We start from the raw sequence: 14,893 nt of genomic DNA, 5'->3' as shown, positions 1-14,893 counted from the left end.
GGTTTGGTTCTCCTTCTGAGAAATACAAAAGACTCCGAGCGTTTGTTTTGTTCTTTATATCTTGGTCCTATTTTGTTTAATGACCACTTGCCCATCTATATAAAAAAAGAATATAAAAATAATTCATAAAGCTGTCCAGGAGCTGTGACCTGGTTGTTTAACCTCATGCTGCCTACTTATGGATGCATTTTGTGTTTCAGTTTTAATATGGGTTTTCAGTATGGAATAGACTGTGATGAAATGATCTGACCTTTCTGCATTATTGCTTGATTTTCTGTATCCTCGGGGAAAAAAAGAAAATCATAACATTCTCATTAATATTTATTCCAAATAGTCTTGTGTGTCCTCAGTCCATTTCTTCACCAAGCATTTTTTTTCTTGCTTGACAAACCTGTTCTCTGTTGTCTTTATTTCCTTGCATGTGCTTATTTTTCTGACAAAAATGTTAAGTCTTTTGCATTCCAGCTTTCCTTGCAGAACAACTATACATAGTTCAAGTATTCACCTACTTTTGAGTTAGGTTCTAATCGGGGAAACCAGGGATTAAAATACAAAAGTCAGAATGGACCCAGCTGAACTTCTAGAATCCAGGCCAAGTTTGCAACCCAGGCAGTAATGACAGCCAGTTTTTTAGTTGTATCGACTGAATATGTTTGAGAGTCATTGAAAGATAAAAATCACAGGATCCCTTGGTACCATCTTTATAGGTTAGAACCAAACTAAAGAACTTTCCCACTGATTCCCTTGATAGGATTCCAAACAATATAATATCTATGCTCAGTGCATCCTTCTACATACTTCTGAAACTTCACAACATATGGCAAAGACTATAATTCTCTCTCTGGTTGGAAAGCTGGGATCAGCTGAGCGTGACTTTTTACAAAACCTTCTTGGCAGAATATGCTCCTTATAGGATCATTTTGTGCATCTATGGAACTCAGGATTGTTAAGGAAGTGAAATGCCCAGGCTTCACATCTGTAGATATAAAATGGGTTGATAGACACTGACTTGCAGTAAGTTGTATTTTTTGTATTAATTTTGTATTCTTTACACATTAATCACCCTAGCAGGAAAAAAGTAGCGGAGGAAGTGTGGAGTGGAGATGCTTTAATTATTTTTGTTTTGAATTCTAATTACTTGCAATTTTAGAGTTCAATTGTGTCACTGAGGCAGAACCTGAGGAAGGAGCAGTGGTAAGCCTGACTGCCCCAGTAGAACTCCTAAATCTCTGTGCAGAAAACCAGTAGGAAAATGCATGCAGGTGCTATATTTGGCAAGAGGGAAATCTTCTGGTCTAATTCAGTTTGAACCTTGTTTAGAGAGTCCAGAACAGGTGGCACACTTTACCTGCATATATTACATCTTTTCCCTCTTGGTTTTTTTTCTCCCCCCCCTGTAATGCATCTATGTCCAGCTGGGTGCAGTTACACTCCTTATGATTATACGTATTCCATTTATGACTTTGATTCTTAAATTGTTAATTTCTTTTAAGCATCTATACTTCTATTTAAGAGTTATTGAAGCATGTTGGGATGCTATTCTATGTACTGCTCAAATTTTTTTCCTGTATCAAACAAAGACACAGTTTATCATTAATAAAATAATCATAAAGATTTGTTTTAATATGCTAAAATTATAATAATTTGTATAATTGTATCTAGAAATATATCACAGAACTGGAAGCTGTGTGTAGCAGACTGGGCTGGCAGGGACTATAGCCCAGCTATACAATGATTACAGGCTGCCTAGGAGGACTGGGCCAGATGATTGATATAACTGGCTGGCCACAGAAAGTTAAGAGGCTCCCAGAGGAAGGACCCAGGGGGAAAGAGGGTTGCTTGCTTGCTTGGCCAGTGTCTGCAATAGTGGATCAGAGACTCTTGGGGTCTGGAAAGAGACCCAGGAACTGCAAAGCTAGAAGCAGCAGCACCATGTGAGGGAGTCAAAGGCCATCTGAGAAGAAAGAATGAAGTGTGGAGAGAGCATCAGGGAGCCACGGACACATTCTCAGAGGCTGGAGAAAACTCAAGACTGTGAGTGAAGCCTCCATGGATTATGTTATATTATGGTATTGAGTGCTGGTTCATGTCTGCGATGTTCCTGAGAGGCAGGCATGCCTGGGAATAAAGGACCATATGAAGTTAAAAACGGTTTAAGCTAAGCAAAAACCCCTGAACTTAACCTGTGATTAGGTTAAGAACTCTGTGGGATACATAAAATATCATACTCCACATTATTGCGTATTTTTTCTGAGCAGCTGTTTTGTATTGGAGGTAGAATGTGTCATATAATGCATTTGTTGCTCTGGTATCAATTCATGATTTAAGATCACTGTGGAGGAAAGTTAAGTGTTCAAGCTGCCAAAAGCAAGTCAGCCTTCCACCTGGAATTAATAGACTGACATTTAAAGCTGCCTCAGTATTATTTTTTCCTATTTAGTGGTAATGTTTATGGGCATCTGTACACAAGCAGTGAGGATGCTCTGATGTGCTGTAATTACAGCATGTTGGAGCAGACTTGATTAATCAGTCTGCTGGAGCATAGTAATTACTGCACTTCAGCAGCCTCCAGTGTCTTGTGTATCAGCATCCCCATGCTTAAAAATGATGGTGGGGGCGCTTTATCTAAAGCTCATTTGATAAGCTGTGGATAAAATGCGCCCACCACCATTTGTAAGCATGATACATTGGACGCTCTGGATGCTTAATTTAGAACGGCTCTTGGAGCCTCTTTATTTAAAGTGCCTCTCCTCCCCACCCCAGAGCACATGTATAAATGCCCTGTATGTTCTGAATTATCTAAAATGTTTTAAAATTAATGTAGCTTCTTTTTGTGTGTTTTGTGGGGAAGGGTGCTTTTTTCAGGTAGAAAGTTCTGCTTTCTGCAAGCTAGTGGCTTGTACTAAACTTATTGAAATCAAGGAGAGTCTTTCTTTGTGCATTTCAGCTGACCCTGGAAGAATGTGGATGAATGCACATTGTGGACTGATTTCTCTCTTGTGGCTTGTGCTAAAGCCACTCAAATTGGAGCTCACCATTTCTTGGTGTATTTGTGAAATGTCTATTGATAGCAAGTAACTTTAGAATACGAGAGCCAATGAAAGATTATTTGAATAAAAGGAATTTTCTTTACATACATAAAGATGTAGACTTTTTTTCCCCCAAGACATTCAGGATGTTCATTTATTTGGCTTTGCTGTAATGATCAATGCTTAGGTGGTTAGAGCAGTATGTTTTTGTGTTGCTTTGTTTTACCTTTTTTTAGTATGTTGATTTCTATTTCTCTTTCTGAAGGAGAATGGGAAAATAAAATATGAAAGATGTTCAGGGCCGTTCTTGCAGAGATATTTGAATGCTCAAAATGTTGCTTTCATAGTAACTATAACGTTGCCAGATGCATTCAGATTTAAAGGCATACCAGTCTAAAACCCTATAAAATACAACACTAAACCTACACAATAATGCCTGTTGCATATTGGTCAGGGTTTCCTCAGAAGCTGAAAACTTGGGATTTCCAGTCATGTTTCTGGAGTATGAACCTCAAGATAACTTTGTTATAGCAGCTCTTGGTATAAATTACACAATTAACAGACAATGGTTTTCAGGTGATTATTCATAATATCTACTTACAATTCAGGCAAAACAAACAAACAAACCAGCACCCCTCCAGCACTCCCCCCCGCAAAAAAACCAAAACCAAAACACAACAGGCTGACTGTCATCAATATTATTAAGGGGTCCTTAGGCATGAATGCTGATAAGCTAAATACCAATACACTATCTTAACAAAAACATTGCTTTTTTTCTGACTCCTGTTCTCTTCATTCTCCCCATGGTGGTCAAGTTGTTATGGCCCACCAGGCAATTACTTAGTGACATTTGATGTTGAGACTGGAACGTTTGCAGATAAAAGGTACAGAAATATGTTCCTCAGCAGCAAAATAGTAACAGTACAATTGGATATAGAAAGTTCCTACACCAAAGTCCATAATCAATTGATCCTTGTAAAAAATGTAGATTGCAAGATATCAGTTAAAGTAGGTTGTGTGTCTAGAGACCGGAGGTTTTATCTTGCCTGAGAAGTACCTGCTGGCATAGAAGCCAGCAATATTATGTAGTGGACAGCTATTATGGATCTCCCAAAATGATCAGCTTCGGGGCAAGAAAACCTGTGTCTCCCTGTATAGTAACTAAGTCATATGTCAAGCTTGGAGGAGAAACTCCCTTCTCAGTATTAAACCCAACAAGATTCGGGAAACTAAGATGGAAAAACATCAGGGGAACAATAATATCGGACAGAAGAAGTATAGGACTCACCAAATTCTCCTTATTCATTCTAATAGCATATTTTCCTTCATGTGTGGTGCCTTATTAGCGTTACGCGATCCCTGTGTCTTTCAGTCTCTGCCCCTGGTTTGTGTCAGGAGCGGCTCCCTGTAACTCCCACCCAATTCTTCTGTTTATTTTCTAAACAGTCATTGTCCCCATGGGGTCGTGGCTTATCTGGGCACTATTTCACCGTGCATTGTCCCAAAGCTCTCCTTGTTCTGGCTCTTTTGCCGAGCCTGTTCCTACTGCCTCAGTATCCCTGCAGACTCACCACAGCAGTGCTCTTTGTCCTCTCAGAGTTCATCAGGAATCTGACCTGTTGAATCTTCGGGTAGTCCGGTGTTCCTGAAGGCCTTTCCAGCCACAGGCAAGACTTTTCTCATTTGCCTCTCTCTAGGGTCTTGGTTAACCCCTGGTTTCTCCTTTGGTGCCCGAAGGCACCTTGTAAATGTCCCGCTGCCAGTTTTATCCCGGTTTTTGCGGGCTGATCCTCCAACCACTCTTCAGGTGTGTAATCATCTCCACCTGACCCAGTGCAATCAGAGGTCACTCCTCCCGTTGTTAGCCCAAGTAACAGGGCTCCTGCTAGAGTCCCTGTTACAGGGTGCCCTGGTGAACAGACACTCTCTCAGTTCCTGATGCACACCCCTATGGTGTGCCTATGGTTCTCCAGGGTGAAGAGTCCTATGGTTCTCCAGGGTGAAGAGTCCCATGCCTCTCAGCCTCTCCTCATAAGGCCTGCTCTCTTGACCTAATCATGTGCATGGCTCTCCTTTGGACTCTCTCAAGCTTCTCCACATCCTTTCTAAAGTGTGGAGCCCAGAATTGGATGCAGTACTTCAGTTGTGGCCTCACCAAGGCCCAGTAAAGTGGGAGGATGACTTCTTGGGGCTTGCTTGAGATGCATCAGTAGATGCAAGCCATAGTTTTATTTGCTTTGCTAGCTGAAGCATCACATTGGTGGCTCATGTTCATCTTGTGGTCAATCATGACCTCCAAGTCTCTTTCGGTCATGGTGCTAGTGAATGTAGTGTTGCTAAGTCTATAAGTATGGTGTGGGTTTTTTTCTCCTGAAGTGGAGCAGCTTCCATTTCTCCATGTTGAATGTAATCAGGTTTTGATCCGCCCACCTTGCAAGCCTGTCCAAGTTGGCCTGAATTGCCAGACTATCTTCTAGTGTGACTGCACTTTCCCATAATTTGGTGTTGCCTGTCAACTTAGCCAGTCCACTTCTGACACCCAAATCCAGATCATTTATGAATATATTAAAGCATACTGAGCCCTGGGGGATGCCACTGGTCACCATGTTCCATGTTGATTCAGTTCCATCAACTGTCACTATCTGGGGCTAACCATGGAGCCAGTTCCCCAGCCATCAGACTATAAGGTTGTCAAGGCCACAGTTCCCCAATTTTACCATAAGGACATCATGAAAGAGCAAGTCAAATGCTTTTTTGAAATCTAAATATATTACAACCTCTTCTTTGTTCAGGTGATGTGTCACTTGGTCATATTAGGAAATGAGGTTGGTAAGGCAAGTCCTACCCACAACAAAGCCATGTTGGCTAGCTCTCAGAGTGTTGCCTTCTGTTAGCCTGTTGTTAATGGTTTCTCTGATTTTTAGCAAGATCTTTCCAGGGATTAAAGTCAAACTGACTGGCCTGTAGAACTTCCTTCCTTCCTTTCTTGAAGATAGGCACCACATCAGCCCTTTTCCAATCTTCGGGAACCTCTTGAGTGCCACGAGTTCTCAAATATCCTCTCCATTGGTTATGCTATGATGTCAGCCAACTCTTTTAGCACTCTTGGGTGCATTCCATCTGGGCTAGCTGACTTGTGGATGTCCAGCCACTCAAGCTGTTCCCTCATAAGATCTTCGCCACTTATAGGCATATGATCACCCTTACCCTGGGAGTTCTGTGTCCTGTTAGACAGGGTGATCCCCTTGGGCTAGTGGAAAACTGGCGCAAAGTAATGGTTGAGGAAATTAGAGTGTCGGTTGTCAGCTGCCTCATTTGGTTCAGCAAGGGTCCAATATTGCCCTTGGTTTTTTTTCCTGACTTCCCATGTATTTGAAGGACTTTTTATTGTCCTTGATTCCTGTAGCCAGTTTGAATTTGGTTTCAGCATTGGCTTTTCTGGTTCACTTCCTACAGGTGCAGGCCAGTGCTTCATAATCCTCCTTAGTGGTAGTTCCCAACTTCTACCCCTTATAAACTTCTCTTTTCAGATTGAGGAGGTCAATGAGTTCCCTATTGAGTCAAGGTGGTCTCTCAGCCCTTTTGCTACCTTTCCTATGGGCTGGAATGGACTTCCTTTGTGCTTTTAGGATCACGTCCTTAAGGAGTGACCACTCATCATGGACTCCCCTCCCTGTCAGATCATGGTATCTCAGGGCCTCAACAACCAACTTCCTGGGGTTGTGAAAGTATGCTTTCCTAAAGTCAAGGATTTCTGCATTGCTGACTGATTTCCCAGCTTTGTGATGAATAAAGAATGTGATCAATTTGTGAACACTGTCACCAAGCTTCCCTTTGATCCTCAGGTCACTCACTAGATCATCCCCTTTGGCCAGTACCAGATCCAGCAGCACCTTACCTCTTGTTGGCCCACAGACTTCTTGAGTCAAATACAGCTTGTCAATGCAAGCGAGGAAGCTTCATGACCGATCAGATTTGATTGAATGCTCTTCCCATAAGATGCTAGGGTGGTTGAACTTACCCATGATGGCCTTGCACTGAGAGTGTGCATCCTCTGCCAGTTCCATAGTGAATTCATGATTAAGCCCTTCCTCCTGGTTAGGAGGTCTGTAATAGGCTCCTACAGTTATATCCCCTTTGCCATGTTCTCCTCATATTCTAACCCAGAGGGTCTCAAGTCACCCTCCTTGGGTGCTAATCTCTGCTTGTAGGGAAGTAGTCACTCCCTCACATAGAGAGCTACACCCCCACCCTTCCTTGCAACATGATCCATCCTGGACAAGGTATAGCACTTGCATGCTTACATGATTGGCTATATTACTGGCTTGCTGGCATATGGCCTGATAGTTGTGGCATGTAAAGTACTTTCAGTATTGTAGACCGTGAACTGAATGCACAACAATGGCCTTATGCTGCTGTCTATATACCATGCATAGCTTCCCAATCTCCGCAAATGCATGTAACTGAGGTTTTTGCTATTCTTGCAACACATAGACCTCTATTCTATTTATTAGGGACTATTGCTGAAAAGCTTCTAGAGGTGAAATTAAGGTGTTTATTATATATTAATGTTATTGAAGTCCTAGTCTCATTGATATTCTGTAGCAGATATAGCAACAGACTATTTGCTTGCTTACCCTGAAGCTTGAAGACAGTTGCTATGAATCATGTCGCCTGTGCTTATTTGTTGACATTCCTTACAGGCAGCCTCTTTTGTTACCTTGGGTCAAGGTGGTTCAGGCAACTTGTATCACAGAAACTTAATAGATTTAGTCATAGCAGGAGTCTTAATGAACTCTCTTCATATTTATGTAAATGTCTAATATATTTCCATAAGAATTCTGTCATGGATAAAAATTAGTTGAACAGTCATTAATTGAGACAAAGCAAAGGGTCACCTCATAGTTTTGAAAGGAAACACTGTATAAATTTTAATTACTATAACAAGAATGCAGAAATAGGTTTTAATATGTTTCTATACTATCTCCTGGTATTTTAGGAAAGGAGGAAAGATAGAATGGGGGAAGGGGGAAAAAGGCTTCCTAGGTTCTATTTGTGTCTTTGCCACTTGTTTGTTCATGATGCAGGTTGCATAGGACAAAATAAAGAGCAGCCTTGAACATGCCTCCATTTAGGTGTTGCAACTACTATAAATAAATAGGAGGGTGATATGAATTGTTAGGGTTTGGTGCCTGGGATCCCTGCAGAATCCATAAAGAATCAATGGAGGAAGTCAGAAGCCTCTGCAGACGTGCCTACAGCAAGCAGTAGCTACTGGCCTCAGGATTAAGGAGGCCGTGAAACCCAAGTCTTCCACTTTCTGGATGAATGCTGTAATGTATAAGGTGGACATCACTACCCCTAGACTAAAAGACGGTGTGGGCTGGTTTTTATATTGAACTCACTGCTGTTGGAGTGACTCAGGCTAGCTCTGCAGATCGTTAGGTAGACCTTACATGCCTAACTATCTGAATCATATCCTTCTGGGAATGCTTAGTACCCTAAGTCTAGGGATCTCTCTAGTTTAAACATCTGAGTGAACTTTCTTAGTAGCTTCTGGGCCATGGTCAGTGGACTGCATTTTGCAACTTCAGTGCTTAATATCTTGTTTTTAAGACTTGTTTAGGCACCAAGCTGAATTATTTGAATCTTGCCTATGACCTCTCAATTCCTCTGTTTAGCCACCTGTAAAACTCAGAGGCACAAAAGGGTACATCCATACCCTGAGCAGTGGTGATGCAGAGCAGACACCTGTGGTGGCAGATATTTTTGTGCCCTCCCCAAAGGCAGCATCCCAGGCTGCTACTCCTGTTGCTCCCCCTCAGTTACACTACTGCTAGAATTGGTATAACAATGCAGCAAACTCTCGTAAAGGGGATTCATGAAAATAAATGTTTTGATCCATCCTGATATGAAAAGCACTATTGCAGCTCGGTGTAGTAATATCATTAAACTATTAAATACAATAGCTTCAAAATAATGTTGTTAGAGAAACTGAGCAGATGCAAAATAAGTACTTGGGGGAAAATAACATAAGGGTTAACTTCAGGGCTGGTTGAGTTTCAAAACCTAAATGGGCAAGGTAATTCACAATGGAATAGCGCATTTTCAGAAGACTTCATTACAAGGCAGACTGCATGACCTAGTCCAGATTACAATCATATAGTCCTATTCTCAGCCAGAAAGCCAAAGATTTAGCCAGGGCCTGAGGACAGAATTCATATGGATATAGAAAGCAGACTATTGACACTACAGGGACAGTAAGTCCACCAAGGACAGGATCCTAGAGGTGCCACAGGTTTCTTTAATGGGGCCTAGCCTAATAAAGGCCATTTTTTTAAAGAACTCAGCTCTCATTAATCACCAGTATAAGTGGGTAGGCTGAGAATATCACCTCACTCATGTGAGCGCTGAGCACCACAGGTCTGAAAATTTGGCTCCATGTGCCTGAGAAGAGCCAAGAGATATCCTCTTGTCTCTTGGACCCAAATTGCACAATTCTGCTCTTACACCCAAAGAAGAATGTCCCGCTAGGACACTAATGATTTGAACAGAAGTCCAATAGTGGCTAGGAAACCAAAGGAAGGGGATCACTGTAAAAGCATTAGAGTGATGTAATAACCCGTACATTAGGGCCATGACTCTCAGTGGTAATGTAAATGACCAAATCACAGCCTTTCATTGGGCTGTAAGCTTTTCATGTTAAACAGGGCTATAGATTCCTTAATTACTATAACAGTCATGTTGGAATGACTGTGATATTCTTTAGCACATATTTTAAGTCCCTCTGTCCAGAGCTGGTTTTTTTTTTTTGAGTAGATTATATAGTCAGTGGTATCCATCAAGGATCTTATGATGTAAGTAATACTTTGGAAGCATGGCAGTTTCAAAGACTGCTGTACTTGACAGATGTTACAGATGTATGGGATATTAAAAACTGTGCTATAAATGCTGTAAGTCTTATACTTATCCTGATGTTCCCAGATCAGTGGGGAACTTCTTCCTGGAAAAATGTAATGGAGGGTAATAAATTATAATAATGGTAATATTGATTCTGTGAAGTCTCATCTCCAGAAGTATAAATAGACTATAGAGTATTTACTCCCCCACCTTACCCAAAATCAGCTTCCCATAATTGGGGCACATGTCTGAAGTAGAAAGTTGTTTTTTTTTCTTCTTTGCTGGAATAGATGGAATAGAGCAAGCAGACCTGTGACTCCCACCAAGATGACTGCCACTTCCCCTTGGGGCTGCTAACAGCTGGGGTGGATTCCATTTTAATCCTCTCACAGCCACTGGTGAAGCAGTAGCTTTTGGCAGAAAAGCCACTGAGCTGGGTGAGGGTGAGTGAGCTGCTGCATGCTGCCTGTAATGTCTTGATGAGGCTTGTGGTGCAGAAGCAACAGTTTATTATTTACAGGAACTTTATATAGTGAATTTATAGGAAAGAAGTAAGTCTTGCTACAGCCCCTACAGGACTCTGGGGCCTAGCCTTGCTGTCCTGATGAGATGCCATAATTTCTGGACACTGTTTCTAGAAGGACTTAGTGTGCATGGATTCATGCAGTTACAACACAATTCTCAAACTGAAGCCATTCACATTAACAAAGCTAGATTAAGACCCTTCTTTGATCTGCTACAATATCAACCCTGTGACAAGGACAACTTTGGACATATCATTAATAAGCTCCAACCCTTCTTGGAAAATAATAACCATCTCAAGGCAGCTTTGGGGGACAAGCCTGTCCTGGCTTCCAGACAGCCTCCAAACCTCAAATAACATCTCTCCAACAACAGGCTACACATATTTAACCTTACCAAGGCACCAGGACTTGCAATAGACACAAATGCCATCTATTCACCTTCATCAACACAGACTACATCCTCACTGGACCAAACAATGTGGATTATAATATCTGGGGTTCATCCACCTGCTCCTCTATCAACATATACCTGTGTAGTTTTGCTAAGAAGTTAGACAATGGATTTTTATAGGATGGTTTGGATAGGGTTTATCCTGGCTCAGGAAGGGGGTTGAATGACATGACCTCTGGAGGTCCCCCCCCGCCCGCATACAATTTTTGCTGTCCTTTGTGTTTAAATGACCTCATTTCCGCTGTTGGCAAGTCCACTCCTAGCATCTGACAAAATAGGAAGCTTATATCTCTATAAATAAGGTAGTCTATAAGGGTGCCTGTACATGTGCCAGGAGGCTTCTCTGACATGCTGTAATTACAGCGTGTGGGAGCTGACTCGATTAACTGAGCCTGCTGGAGTGTGCTAATTAGCATGCTCCAGTGAGTCTCCGTATCTTATGTATGGTGTTCCTGCATTTCAAAATGGTGGTGCAGGTGCTTTAACTAAAGTCTGTTCAAGCTTTAGATTAAGCAGCCCCACAACAATTTTGAAGCATGGGGACACTGATACATGAGACAGAATCATAGAAACATAGAATTGGAAGGGACCGGTAAGATTCACAGATTCATAAGGGACTTCGCAAGATCAGCAGGTCCAACCCCCCTGCACTAGGCAGGAAATCATCAAGTCTGGTCCCCTGCCATGGGCAGGAAGTTATTGGGCTCAGATGAGCTCAACAAGGTGATTGTCCAGCCTCATTCTGAATACCTCCAAGGAGTCATTACCTCTGCTGGGAGTGTGTATCAGATTCTGGTGACCCTTACAGAGAAAATGTTTTTCCTTATATCCAACCTGAATTTACCCTCCATTAGTTTATGCACATTGGTCCTTGTCCTCCCCTGAGGTGCCCTCCTAAATAGGTGCTCTCCTAGTTTTTGATGCTCCCCCTGATATACTTGTAGGCAGTTATCAATACCTTCTGTTCCTCAGGCTGAACGGGCCTAATTCCTTGAGTCTCTCCTCATAGGGCTTACCATCCATGTCCTGAACCAAATGGGTGGCCCTTCTTTGTACCCTCTCGAGCTTATCCACATCCTTCTTGAAGTGTGGTGGCCAGAACTGGGCACAGTACTGCTGCTGGGGCCCCACCAACACCGAATAGAGTGGGAAGAGTACCTCCCTGGATCTATTGGCCACATATCGGTTGATGCATGCCAGAATTTTGTTTGCCCTTTTGGCAGCCTCATTGCACTGTTGGCTTATATTCATCTTCTAGTCAATCATGACCCCCAGGTCTCATTCAGATGCTGTGCCAGCCAGCGGGCCACTGCCTATTGTATATTTGTGGTGGGCGTTCTTCCTACCCAGAAGAAGGACTTCTCCCTCTTAAACCTCATCTGATTTTGTTTCACCCATAAATCCAGTTTCTCAAGGTCATCCTGGCTCTTTACCCTATCCTCTGGTGTGCTTGCATTTTACCACAACTTGGTATCGTCCATGAACTTAATCATTGCACTTTCCACCCCCTATTGAATAGCACAGGCCTGAACATTGATCCCTGGGAGAACCAGTGGAAACGGCCCTCCAGGATAGTTTCATAGTTGATGATCTGCTTAGGTCCCTTCTGATCCTACCAAGTCCAACCCCTGCCATGGGCGAGCACCACTTCCCTTGGAAGTTGGTTCCAGATCCTAGTCACACTGACTGTGAAGTAGTGCCTCCTGATGTCTAGCCTGAATCTACTCTCAGTCAGCTTATGTCCATTGTTCCTTGTTACTCCCAGTATGAGGCCATCCCATCGGTTGTGACTCTCTGAGAGCGGCCTCTAAGTTAGTTAACCCACCTCACTGTAGACTAGTGCAGCCCAGTACTCTCCAGTTTGTTAGAGAGAATCCGGTGGGAGACAGAATCAAAGGCTTTACTGAAGTCTAAGCAGATGATGTCAACCTCATGTCCTTCATCCAGATGGATAGTTACCTGGTCGTAGAAAGACACAAGGTTTGTTAGGCATGATCTACCCTAGACAAAGCCATGCTGGTTGCTTTTTAGCATGTCATCTGTTGCCAGCTTGTATTTGATGGCCTCCTTAACCAACTTTTCAAAGATTTTAACCAGGACCGAGGTCAGACTGATCAGTCTATAGTTTGCAGGGTCATCCCTCTTCCCTTTCTTAATGATGGGCACCACACTGGCCCTCTTCCAGTTGTCCGGGACCACTCCTGATTTCCATGACTCTTCAAATAGCTTGACTAGTGGCAGTGCCATAAGTTCTGCCAGTTCTTTCAGGACTCTCGGGTGCAGGGTGTTAGGCCCAGCAGACTTGAAAATGTCTAAGCATTGTAGAAGATCCCTCACCTGTTATGGACTGATTTCATGTAGGCTGTTACCTTCCCCCTGTTCCCTGGGCAAGTGAGGTGAGAAAACCCCCACTGGGTTTCAGGAATACCAATGCAAAGTATGTATTTAGGAGTTCTGGCTTTTTGTGGGCATTGACTGTGGGATTCAGTAGGGATCCCACAGTGGATCCCTATGCATCTGTAGAAGGACTTTTTGTTATCTTTTATACTGGTTGCCAGGCTTTCTATGTCTTGTATCTGCAGGCCCTGGCAATACAGGTGTATTCCTCCCTGGTTATTGAGCTGTTCCTCTGTTGCATACACACTTCTTTTTTTCCCTTTTCAATAGCTCCCTAATATCCCTAGTTAGCCAAGAGGGTCTCTTGCCTCCTTTCTTGCTTTTTGCCCATATGGGCGTGGCCTGTTTTTGAGCCATGAGAATTGTCTCCTTAGGGAAGCTCCATTGTTCCTGCACTCCTAAATCATACAATTGCCAGTTGCAGAGGGCATCTCCGATGAGCCTCTTGAGTTTGCCAAAATCTGTCTTCTCGCAATTCAAGATTTCTGTTCTGGTGACTAGCTTTCCAGTCTTATGGTGGATGGAGAGCCTTATCAGGTCATGGTCACTGTCGCCCAGGGTATCACCAATCCTCAGGTTGCCTACGATGTCCTCCCCTTTGGTCAGCACTAAATCCAGAGGGGTCTTGCCTGTAGTAGGCCCTTTCACAACCTGTGTCAGAAACAGATCATCTGTTGTTGCCAGGACATTGGCTGACCTGCTGGAGGCAGCTGAATAGTCTTACGAACAGATGTCTGTGTAGTTGAAGTTCACCCATGATGATCATGTCTCTAGTGCTAGCTGCCTCTGTCAGTTCTCCTAAGAATGCTCAATCACTTGCCTCTTCTTGGGAGGGAAGCCTGTAGTAGACTTCCACCATCAGAACTCTCTCTCGGTCCTCCTTGTAGCCTGACCCAGAGGAACTCAAGGGACCCTTCCCTGCTGTCAAAGGTGACCTGCAGGGAGGGATACTGCTCTTTCACATAAAGGGCCACACCTTCTCCCTTTTTCCCAATCCAATCCTTCCTATAAAGCCCATAACCCTTAATATTTACTGCCCAATCATGCATATCATCCCACCAGGTCTCCATCAACCCAATCAAGTCAAATTCGTCATCAGCCAGAAGGAGTTATAGTTCCTCCTGATTATTTCCCATGCTTCTGGCATTCCCATAAAGGCATCTGAGCTCTCCTCTAGTCACCTCAGGTTTTCTGTCATGATGTCTCTGCCTCAAGATGTCAGTACCCATCTGGACATCTGTTGTTTGAACACCCTCCCATGTGTCATTGTGGCTAATGGATTCTGCTTCAGCAGCAGAACCTTCTCCCCAGCTCCTGGACATGCCTAGTGTAAAGCTCTCCTCAACAAGTTAGCAACTCTCATGGCAAACAGCTTCTTCCCTCTGCTTGTAAGATGAATACTGTCCCTTGGAGTGTAGGCCACTGTAGTTAAACTGAGTACCAAGGTCGAGATATCTAAACCCCGCCACCTTCTAAGCCTTTGGTTGAGATGCGGTGGATGTTTTAATTAGAATGACTCTTGGAGCCGCTCTATTAAAGCACCACCCTCCCTCCCCACTTACCCCAGCCCACATGTAAAAATGCGTTCAGGT

Source organism: Crocodylus porosus, unplaced genomic scaffold (assembly GCF_001723895.1).
Source record: "Crocodylus porosus isolate Cpor-Errol unplaced genomic scaffold, CroPor_comp1, whole genome shotgun sequence".
Classification (NCBI taxonomy): Eukaryota; Metazoa; Chordata; order Crocodylia; family Crocodylidae; genus Crocodylus; species Crocodylus porosus.
This window is presented reverse-complemented; position numbering follows the sequence as displayed.